Source organism: Trachurus japonicus, chromosome 6 (genome assembly GCF_045865225.1).
Source record: "Trachurus japonicus isolate A0001 chromosome 6, Traja_1.0".
In the NCBI taxonomy this organism is placed as follows: Eukaryota; Metazoa; Chordata; class Actinopteri; order Carangiformes; family Carangidae; genus Trachurus; species Trachurus japonicus.
The window spans coordinates 33,959,645-33,972,051 of NC_140912.1; the positions used below are offsets into that span (position 1 = coordinate 33,959,645).

General features: G+C 40.5%; 1 protein-coding gene across 1 annotated transcript in view; it reads right to left on the reverse strand.

Moving 5' to 3' along the window:
• The window catches only part of LOC146986534 (uncharacterized), a 1,046,957-nt gene that overhangs the window by 95,165 nt on the left and 939,385 nt on the right, over positions 1–12,407 (reverse strand). The gene's annotated exons all lie outside the window — the stretch shown is intronic.

Sequence of the window (12,407 nt, forward strand, 5' to 3'; positions counted from 1 at the left end):
ACTTCACTAACAGAATAATAATAAACAGTGACATCATTTCCGTTTCACGTGTGAATTTTTATTCATTTTTTTGTTCAAAACTTTGTTTCACATTACAAAAACAGTTTTTCATGATAAAATGCAATTTATAAAGCATATCTATATTATACGCCAGGGGGAATTTACAAGTTTACAAAAAATGTTTCAAGTTTTCACATATATTGAAAGTCTTAATCACTTTCTGGTTGCTTGAAAATTTGATAGAGGTTTTTTTTTTAAATGAACTTACATTTGTGAATATGAAATTTTGCCATTAAAATAATAAGGTTGATAATAAAAGTTATGTTGGCTTTTTCCTTGTTTTTTTTCAGGTCAGGGAGCCCAAACAGTAGTACATTCCTCCAAAACAAAATAAAATCACCATCAACATTGATAGCAACAAAATTACAAATATCACTCCATAGATTTTCACGTGTGATTAAAAAACTAAACCTGACAGTTCTTGCGTTTATTCATAATCTCTTGTTCGACAACACATTCACTGTAAAACCATGAAAAAAAACATCCTTTTATTGTAATTTGCGAAAATAAACACTTTTATTTTGAAAGTGTGACTGAGCCTGACACCTAAATATTATTTATCTTTTCATGATGTTGTTTTAGCTGCTCTGCAATGATATTCTGATGTGTTATGACTACATGTTGAGTCTTGAAAGAGCAAATATTGAAAAAAAAATGAAAAAAAACCTACAGGAAATGATGTACATATGTGTGTTAAGTTATAAAATAAAGGCTAGGGTTTCTTTTGTAAATCATACTTATCAATAATACTAAATAGTTTAATTAAATGGCATCTTTCTGTTTAATAAGACTGAGGGCGAAATGAAGAAATTCGTTATGAAACATGTATTTTGGTCTTTTGCTGTGTTTTGTTGTGCACGACAAGTGGATGTGGCAGTAGGCTACTAACAGTAACACAGTAAAAATACTTAATGTATTAGTAGAACAGTAGAACAATAGAGTAATTTCTGTACATACAGCATCAGAGTAAAGGTACTTCTTACATGGTATCACAGTGAATACTACAATATAGGAGCAGAGTAAAAATTTCTATAGAGGGATTACCAGCCTACGTCAGTGACGTTCTACTGCGCATGTCGCCTGCAGAAACAGAGCAGCAAGAGCCGTGATCATGTCTTTTTGTGCTGTTAGTTGCACTAATTGTTTTGATAAAAATAACAAAACGCGCAAAATTTACAGAATAGCGTCAACTCGCACCCATTTCAAGGCAAACGAGAGAGAAAATAGTACAATGGCGATTCATTTCGAGCAATATAACGTGTTAGACACGTTGGTTTGAATGGTGATAAAGCTAAATGCCCACAGGCACAGCTGGAGAACTGCAGCGAATGAGTTGTGAAATGTTTACTATGACAGTGACTGAAGACGAGGTCACATACTAATGGAAAGCAAGCTGAGATTAATTAACGTTAAACTATATTGTTTTACATTACCGGTACATACTCAGTCATGCAGGTAACGTTATAGTTACGTTATGCAGTTGTTCCAGACTTTAGACAGGTCCGTCCTCTTCCCTCTCTGACCAGGCAGCAGCTCAGTCCTCACAGCCACTGAGTTTTGTAAACGTGAGTATTTTCCTGAACATTATTGTCTGTTAAATAACAGTAGGTAACGTTAGGGATGTACAGTGACAGTGTTGTTTTTACCGCTGACCGACCGACGCCGTGCTCTGAGTGTCCGTGGGTTGTCCCGTGGCTGAGTTGCCGTTGCCGCGGTACAAACTCGATCCTCCGTCCTGACGTTTTTTTTTTTTTCCTGCCGTTATAAAACTATAAAACCGTCTATGTATAAAACACACACTACATCAGTAGGTGATAAACTGTTGTAGTACGCTGACAACATCGCTAACTAACACCGCTTTGACTACACTAGATCCATGGAGGTAACCATGACAACCAGTTCTTTCTGCAGTCAGGTTGCGCACGCATCCTGATTTGTTGGTAAACAGATAATCCCTCTATAATGACAGTATCACAGTAAAAGTATTTAGTTAGGAGTTACTGGAGTAAAAGTACTTCCTGTACTTGAGTGACAGGTGAAGCTCATTGTTCCTGTTTGACTCAACACCTTTACCTGTGACTGGATCACTGATGATTGACACATTGAAGCTGCTGCAGCGTTTTCTGAGTCTGTGATGTCATAGATGATGTCATGTGTGATGATGTCACATCCTGACAGGTTCACCTGCTGCACTTTACACTTTATTTCACTCCCACAGTCTCATCAGCTGTGGAAACAGCTACAGATCAGACTCACTTCAGAGTCTCCAGTCGAAAGTCTGGACTCTTCACAAGATCATGAAGCTGCTGCAGAGATGAAGAGCTCAGGTTGTTGTTGTATCTTCTCAGCTCCAGTTCTCTCAGGTGGGAGGGGTTGGACTTCAGAGCTGAGACCAGAGAAGAACAGCTGATGTCTGACAAACTGCAGCTGTACAATCTGAATAAAGAATAAAAGAAGAAGATGAAATGCAGTTCTCTGTCTCACGCACGCACGCACACACACACACACACACACACACACACGCACACACACACACACACACACACACACACACACACACACACACACACACACACACACACACACAGCTGCAGTGATCAGATCATTGATTATTGATCAGACTGAGTGAAATGAGCTGAAAGTGAAGAGTCATTGTCAGTGTGAGAGAAGAACAAGTGGAAACATGAGACAACAACTATTTCAAACGTCCTTCATTCATGACATCAAAGTCAATGATTCAAGTTCTGAGTGAAGATCAATCAGGTTCAGTTGTGGATCAAAGATCTAAGATCTACAACAGTAACAGTCAGTGAACTGACCTCAGAGTCTCCAGTCTACAGTCTGGACTCTCCAGAAAACCACTCAGATGCTTCACTCCTGAATCATGAAGGTTGTTTCTGCTCAGGTCCAGTTCTCTCAGGTGGGAGGGGTTGGACTTCAGAGCTGAGACCAGAGAAAAACAGCTGATCTCTGACAACCAGCAGCTCTCCAATCTGAATAAAGAATAAAAGCAGTGAGTTGAGGACAAAGCTCCTTGTCGACAGCGTTCAGTGTCTCATCATCTGTTCAGAGCTGAAGAAGCTTCAGAAAGAACAAGTTTAGAAAATCAAAGTCCAACAGCTGAAGCAACAGGAAGCAGGTTAAACAGTCACATAGAGAGAAAACAGCTCATTAATATTCATGAGAAGCTGCTGCTGCTTCAACACAGACGCAGTGACTCCGCCTCTTCACCTGTCAGCTCCACCTGTGGCTCCATCCAGACAAACTCATGTTGTGCAGCCACATTGATCAGAGATTTACTGACCATGCTCAAGACAACACACATGTGAGGCTGAACTCTGTTACCATGACAACTAACGTGTAGAAACACATGTTGAATGAAGCTCAGAGACAGAGAAACCTGAAACACACCTGCTTATTATGGGATGTTGGCTTTGAATGTTTCACTATAAACATCACAGAGCCTCAGGAAAGAGGTGGAGCCAGCAGCTATTGATTATAGATCAGTTATTGTCTGATACATCACATGTGGTTCTGTAGTGGAGGTGAAACATGAAGAGAAACAGAGACTGGACTAAAAACCAGTGAGGTGCAGTCAGGGCTTTGATTTATTCACTTCATCTAAAGTTGGATTCTTTTGGACTTTCAGATAACTTTACTACAAGTTCAATGTGTCAGAATGTGGTGATTTTCATGGTCTAATAAAAGCCAGTAAACAGAGCTAGCTTCTGTCCAGGCAGCAGCTGCACAAACCACTCAGCCATGTGTAGTATTACAGAGCAAAGGCCCAGAGCTGCTCTGCCTCTTCTGTCAGTACGGTGTGTATGTGGCTGTTTGCACATGTGCAGTAAGTTCCCACAGAGAGTTCACATGGAGGTGAAGAGGCACAACGCTACGCTGCCTCTTAACTTAACTGCACCACGTCTGAGCTGCACTTCTGTTCACGTTGCCTTGGTGAATGGTCAACACACAGACGTGTCCCCTGGCTGTTTAGCCTCCAGCAGTTTAGCAGCTAATTCAACTGCAGTGATGCTCCACTGGAGAGGTGAACACCTTAATGAGCTTTCATCTGAAGAACAACAGCAGCTTTTACCTGACGGGAGACCAACGCCTGAGCTACGGTGGCTAACAGTTAGCAAGTTTTAACCTACTCTCTCTCTGACTCTCTTAGATACACACCTACACACACAGCCCAGGTTGTGTGTCTTCTCTGTTGTAAACCTTGTAATAACAGCTTGTTGTGTACAGTTAACATCCTTGTTGCTCAGATCACTGAAGTCAAGCCAGCCCACACGTTGTTTTAAGGTGCGCGCATATACGGCACATTACGGCAAGAGCGAGAAAGTGCCCGTAAAATGAAAGCAACTCCCCCGAAACGTCTGATGTTGCATTTCAAAATAAGAGCCAGCCTTTCAAAATAAAAGCCTGCACTGCATTTGTGTACATTTACAGTATTATTTTAAGAAAAACTGCTAGTTATTACTGTACCATTCCAATTCAGACTGATAGTACTCGACGTGAAGATGATACCCAGAAAAAATCAGACCAACCTGATGTGGAATTTCAGAATAAAAGCCCTCTGAACTTGCATATTTTTGTGTACATTTACAGTATCATTTGTTAAAAACTGCTAGTTATTACTGTACCATTCCACTTCAGACTGATAGTACTCGACCTCAGGATGACACCCAGAAAAAATCAGACCAATCTGATCTAGAATTTCAGAATAAAAGCCCCTAACTTTGATATTTTGAAGTATTTGTGTACATTTACAGTATCATTAAAAGAAAACTGCTAGTTATTACTGTACCATTCCACTTCAGACTGAAAGTACTCGACCTGAAGATGACATCCAGAAAAAATCAGAGCAATCTGATGTGGAATTTCAGAATAAAAGCCTTCTAAACTTTAATATTTTGAAATATTTTGTGTACATTTACAGTATAAATTCTTAAAAACTGCTAGTTATTACTGTACCATTCCACTTCAGACTGATAGTACTCGACCTGAAGATGACATCCAGAAAAAATCAGAGCAATCTGATGTGGAATTTCAGAATAAAAGCCCTCTGAACTTGCATATTTTTAAGTATTTTGTGTACATTTACAGTATCTTTTTTTTAAAACTGCTAGTTATTACTGTACCATTCCACTTCAGACTGATAGGACACGACCTGAAGATGATACCCAGAAAAAATCTGACCAATCTGATGTTGAATTTCAGAATAAAAGCCCTCTGAACTTTGATATTTTTGTGTACATTTACAGTATCATTTAAAAAAAAACAAAAAAAATCTGCTAGTTATTACTGTACCATTCAACTTCAGATTGATAGTACTCGACCTCAGGATGACACCCAGAAAAAAATCAGAGCGATCTGATGTGGAATTTAAATGATACTGTAAATGTACACAAATCAAAAATATTAAAGTTCAGAGGGCTTTAATTCTGAAATTCCACATCAGATTGGTCTGATTTTTGCTGGATGTCATCTTCAGGTCGTGTACTATCAGTCTGAAGTGGAATGGTACAGTAATAACTAGCAGTTTTCTTTTAATGATACTGTAAATGTACACAAAATATTTTAAAATATTAAATTTTAGAGGGCTTTTATTCTGAAATTCCACATCAGATTGGTCTGATTTTTTCTGGGTATCATCTTCAGGTCGTGTACTATCAGTCTGAAGTGGAATGGTACAGTAATAACTAGCAGTTTTCTTTTAATGATACTGTAAATGTACACAAATACTTCAAAATATCAAAGTTCAGAGGGCTTTTATTCTGAATTTCCACATCAGATTGGTCTGATTTTTTCTGGATGTCATCTTCAGGTCGAGTACTATCAGTCTGAAGTGGAATGGTACAGTAATAACTAGCAGGTTTTTTTAATTAATGCAGTGTTCAAGGCTTTTATTTTGAAAGGCCGGCTTTTATTTTGAAATGCCACATCAGACGTTTCGGGGTCATTGCTTTTTTCATTTTACGGGCACTTTCTCGCTCTTGCGGTAATGTGCCGTATATGCGCGCACCTTAAAACAACGTGTGGGCTGGCTTGACTTCAGTCTCAGGTCTGAGTGTGGATTGTGTTAAAGGTTTGTTGTGTGATGTGAGCGGTGCTCCAACATGTGATCCTGTTATTGATCCGAGTTGTGTGTTAATAACAGCTGATGTCAGGACGGCATGGATTGTGGGGAAAAGGTGTTGCACATGTTTAAGACTTGGATCTGTGTGAACCATTGTGCATGAATGTGTTTGTTGTGAGGTTGTTGTGTGATGAGCTGTCTGAGGTGCCGACCCCCCACAGCCCTGGTCTTGGTCTGTGAGCGCCTGCCTACCCTGTCCTACAGCCTCAGTGTGGATCAGTAGAATATCAGCCTCATGTCTGCAGCTCAGTATCAACACAACTTTCACATCACATTCATCTGAGCACAGAAATAAAACAGAGTCTGACCTCAGAGTCTCCAGTCTACAGTCTGGACTCTCCAGAAAACCACTCAGATGCTTCACTCCTGAATCCTGCAGCTTGTTGTCACTCAGGTTCAGTTCTCTCAGGTGGGAGGGGTTGGACTTCAGAGCTGAGCCCAGAGAAGAACAGCTGATCTCTGACAACCTGCAGTACTCCAATCTGAATAAAGAATAAAAGAAGAAGATGAAATGATTGATGATTGATCAGATGTGTCCTGATCAATGATCAGTGTGTAAATGAGTAGAGGGACTTTGTCCTTGTGTCGTTGTGGATCATCATCATGTGGCCTTCTACACACATCATCCACATGTCAGCACAGATTCATCAGCTGCTGCTGACCTCAGATCAGTCTGTCAATATACAATCAATATCTGATCAATACCTGTTGGACTAAACACTGACTACAACTCTCTGATTCAGGACTGAACTGGATCAAAGACACACACACACACACACACACACACACACACAGAGGATGATAAACTGTGTGTGTGGTTAGTAGTTGCATGACTTCAGATTTTTTAAAGTCGACTCTAATGTTAGTCGCTGATGACGTCGTTCATATATATATATATTTTTTGGCGTTTTTGCCTTTATTTGATAGACAGTGATATAGACAGGAAAGGGGGAGGCAGAGAGAGGGGGAATGACATGCAGGAAGGAAAGGTCTGCCCGACGCGGGATTCGAACCGGGGACGCCTGCGTTGAGGACTGTTGCCTCTACATGGGGCGGCCGCCTTAACCACTGCGCCACGCACCGCCCCAACGTTGTTCTAAAATCACAGGAGGAGGGAAACGCTTTGCAACAATCTGTATCCACTGACTGGTTGATAGAAATCAGTACAGAACAGCAGGTAAATAAACAACCAGTTGTAAATCAGTTTTTTTGTAACATACACTCCTATAGAAGTGAAAAGAAAATACTGGAGCTACTGTGTGTTAGGGAGGAAAACGACACAAGCAAAGGTCTGTAAGCCAATCACCATCACATGTAGCGAACCACAGCCAGACAATGGTGAAGCTTGATGTTTTCAAGAAGCCTTTATTTATGTTCAGCCGTCATCCTTATTTGAACATAATTCTCCTTTTCCTTTCACTCATATCCGTTCTTCTTTCAACACCGTAGAGCTAAAGGACAGATAAATGAAATAAAATGAGCTCTTATGAAGTAAATAAAATAACCTTTGTGAATGATTTTCACCAAAATATGCCTTATGACAATATATATGAACCTTAATCAACATTTTACATGAGATAATGACAATAAAACGTTTGCCATAGACACATAACAGATTCAAAGACTATTGTTAGCTCAACATCACCACCATGAGGCCAAACATATGCACACTACACAGAGGCTAACATTAGCATCGCTATTAGCGTATGACAATTAGCATTTTCCCCACACATAGCCGGACATAAAACATGTTGTTTACACAATACCTTGTTCCCAATTCCAGCTGGGTGCTTAACCATTTTATGTAGAACCCTTTAGGAGCAGAATTATCATGCCTCACTGCCAGGGGTGGAAAGTAACTAGTTACATTTACTCAAGTTACTGTAATTAAGTAGCTTTTTTGTGTACTTGTACTTTTTTGAGTAATTTTTAAAATCAGTACTTTTACTTTTACTTGAGTACATATTGTTGGAAGAAATTTACTTAGTTACATTTTAAATAGCTTAAGTTACAAAGTAAAAAATATATAACTCTGTGTGGGTTGTCAAAAGTAGCTACGCTGCTGTAGCCTCTCTCTCTCTCTCTCTCCCTTCACAGACGCACACAGCAGCAGGCAGGTCATCTATGCAGGCAGGTACACACCTCTTTCCCCCTCACCGCTACGTGAGTTTGTGCATAACAGGACTCGTCGCTATGTTGTCGTCTTAATATCAGCCATTAGCCGCAGCTAGCGGTTAAAAGCTGACGTTAATGATTAAAGACAACGTTATCAGGCATGTCCATCTATTCGGCTACGTTTATGGTGACCGTGCCAGACACACCGGGGCTGAAGGCCGGACCGGCGGTCCGTTGAGTTAAATGTAGGAGCCCAGTCAGATCCATGGCCATGCTCAGAGGAACAGACAAGCAGCCCACTGCTTCAGAGCAGTTACAGTAAAGAGGCAAGAGAGAGAGAACCTACAGTAACCCCCCCCCCTCCTCCTCCTCCTCCTCCTCCTCCTTGAGAGCAGACAGGAAAGACAGTAAAAAAAAAAGGTGTGTGTGAGTGAAAGAGGGGAGAGAGAGATTTTTCTTTTCTTTTTTTATCCGTATTGAAAATGGTATTGAGTATCGAATATTTTCCTTAATATCGATATTGAGTTGAAAATGTTAGTATCATGACCATGATCGTGACAACCTTAGTGCCAGTAACTGTAACTGTCCATCTGATTGGCTCTGGACAACTGCAGTGTCAGAAGGTCAGAATCAAGTTGGTGCCACAGGAGCTAAAAGATGATGGAGACCAGTGTATCGATGGAGAAGGGACACATTTGGAACACAGAGACATGCACGGAGAATGTTAGGCCAATCTCTGGCCATTATACCCCCCCCCCCCCAAAAAAATAAATAAAAAAGTAACTAAGTAACTTTTACTCTGAGTAAATTTTAAATGAACTACTTTTTACTTTTACTTGAGTAGATTTTTACACCAGTACTTTTACTTTTACTTGAGTAAAATTTCATCAAGGTAACTGTACTTTTACTTGAGTAGATTTTTTTGGTACTCTTTCCACCCCTGCTCACTGCACAGTTTGCCGTCTGCTTTGAGAAACGTGAAGAAAACAACGATACGGGAGCTTGTTACTTCCGGCGCCGGATCGCCAAAATAAAAGCACAGGAAGTGAATCTCTTTTTACCAGAAAGTCGTTTTTAGAGTTACTTACATCACAGTCCTGCTCAGTCACAGTTTTTGTTTTTGATTCTGGTTGATTGGTTGTTATTGTTTGTTGTTGTGCGCGACATAAAGCTGCCTATACGAGCAGAGTTTTTTTTTTTTTTTTGTGCTACATTCACAACTTTCTTTTCATCAACGACCTGTGGAACACTTGCGTGCCGATCCGTGGAGAGCGATCAAGGATCAACACTGATCTGTTTCCAGTGCTCGTGCCCAAAAGGCAAAGGTAGAAGCTATACACAACCTAGAAAGTCAAAGCGTTGTTTTGATGGGCTTGTGTGTTGTTTTTGTTGTCTTTTTGTTTTGTTTTGTTTTTTCTCTGTCTTATGAATATGTCTGCTATGTACTGTTGATAATAATAATAATTATTATTAATCTAATGTTACCCCCGGGAAAAGGGTGGGGTCAAGGGGAATGGATAAATGGAATTGTAATGAAATAAAACAAAATTAAAAATTGATTAAAAAAAAAAAACACTGATCTGTTGCACCACTACTCCCTCCCTCATGATCATCCACATCCTCAACTAGAATAACATGAATAACCAAGTTTATCAAGGCCGTGCATCAGCAACAGAAGACAATTTAAATCAATTAGGGTGACAGATTAGTTTCATTCAGCCACTCAGCTGTTGTTTCAAGCAGTTAGCAAGTTGTAACCTACTGACACTTTTACACACAAACACACACACACACACACACACACACACACACACACAAACACACACAGACACACACACACACACACACACACACACACACACACACACACACACACACACACACACACACACACACACACACACACACACACACACACAGCCCAGGTTGTGTGTCTTCTCTGTTGTAAACCTTGTAATAACAGCTTGTTGTGTACAGTTAACATCCTTGTTGCTCAGGTCTGAGTGTGGATTGTGTTAAAGGTTTGTTGTGTGATGTGAGCGGTGCTCCAACATGTGATCCTGTTATTGATCTGAGTTGTGTGTTAATAACAGCTGATGTCAGGACGGCATGGATTGTGGGGAAAAGGTGTTGCACATGTTTAAGACTTGGATCTGTGTGAACCATTGTGCATGAATGTGTTTGTTGTGAGGTTGTTGTGTGATGAGCTGTCTGAGGTGCCGACCCCCCACAGCCCTGGTCTTGGTCTGTGAGCGCCTGCCTACCCTGTCCTACAGCCTCAGTGTGGATCAGTAGAATATCAGCCTCATGTCTGCAGCTCAGTATCAACACAACTTTCACATCACATTCATCTGATCACAGAAATAAAACAGAGTCTGACCTCAGAGTCTCCAGTCTACAGTCTGGACTCTCCAGAAAACCACTCAGACCCTTCACTCCTGAATCCTGCAGCTCGTTGTTGGTCAGGTCCAGGTGTCTCAGGTGGGAGGGGTTGGACTTCAGAGCTGAGACCAGAGAAGAACAGCTGATCTCTGACAAACTGCAGCTCTTCAATCTGAATAAAGAATAAAAGAAGAAGATGAAATGATTGATGATTGATCAGATGTGTCCTGATCAATGATCAGTGTGTAAATGAGTAGAGGGACTTTGTCCTTGTGTTGTTGTGGATCATCATCATGTGGCCTTCTACACACATCATCCACATGTCAGCACAGATTCATCAGCTGCTGCTGACCTCAGATCAGTCTGTCAATATACAATCAATATCTGATCAATACCTGTTGGACTAAACACTGACTACAACTCTCTGATTCAGGACTGAACTGGATCAAAGACACACACACACACACAGAGGATGATAAACTGTGTGTGTGGTTAGTAGTTGCATGACTTCAGATTTTTTAAAGTTGACTCTAATGTTATGAAAGTTGAGTCGACGTCGACCAGTCGCTGATGACGTCGTTCATATATATATATTTTTTTTTAAGTATATATTTTTTGGCGTTTTTGCCTTTATTTGATAGACAGTGATATAGACAGGAAAGGGGGAGGCAGAGAGAGGGGGAATGACATGCAGGAAGGAAAAGTCTGCCCGACGCGGGATTCGAACCGGGGATGCCTGCGTTGAGGACTGTAGCCTCTACATGGGGCGGCCGCTTTAACCACTGCGCCACGCACCGCCCCAACGTCGTTCATATTTTCCTGTCATAACTAAAATCACAGGAGGAGGGAAACGCTTTGCAACAATCTGTATCCACTGACTGGTTGATAGAAATCAGTACAGAACAGCAGGTAAATAAACAACCAGTTGTAAATCAGTTTTTTTGTAACATACACTCCTATAGAAGTGAAAAGAAAATACTGGAGCTACCGTGTGTTAGGGAGGAAAACGACACAAGCAAAGGTCTGTAAGCCAATCACCATCACAGTCCTGCTCAGTCACAGTTTTTGTTTTTCGATCCTGGTTGATTGGTTGTTATTGTTTGTTGTTGTGCGCGACATAAAGCTGCCTATACAAGCAGAGTTTTTTTTTGTGCTACATTCACAACTTTCTTTTCATCAACGACCTGTGGAACACTTGCGTGCCGATCTGTGGAGAGCGATCAAGGATCAACACTGATCTGTTTCCAGTGCTCGTGCCCAAAAGGCAAAGGTAGAAGCTATACACAACCTAGAAAGTCAAAGTGTTGTTTTGATGGGCTTGTGTGTTGTTTTTGTTGTCCTTTTGTTTTGTTTTGTTTTTTCTCTGTCTTATGAATATGTCTGCTATGTACTGTTGATAATAATAATAATTATTATTAATCTAATGTTACCCCCGGGAAAAGGGTGGGGTCAAGGGGAATGGATAAATGGAATTGTAATGAAATAAAACAAAATAAAACATTGATTAAAAAAAACAAACACTGATCTGTTGCACCACTACTCCCTCCCTCATGATCATCCACATCCTCAACTAGAATAAAATGAATAACCAAGTTTATCAAGGCCGTGCATCAGCAACAGAAGACAATTTAAATCAATTAGGGTGACAGATTAGTTTCATTCAGCCACTCAGCTGTTGTTTCAAGCAGTTAGCAAGTTGTAACCTACT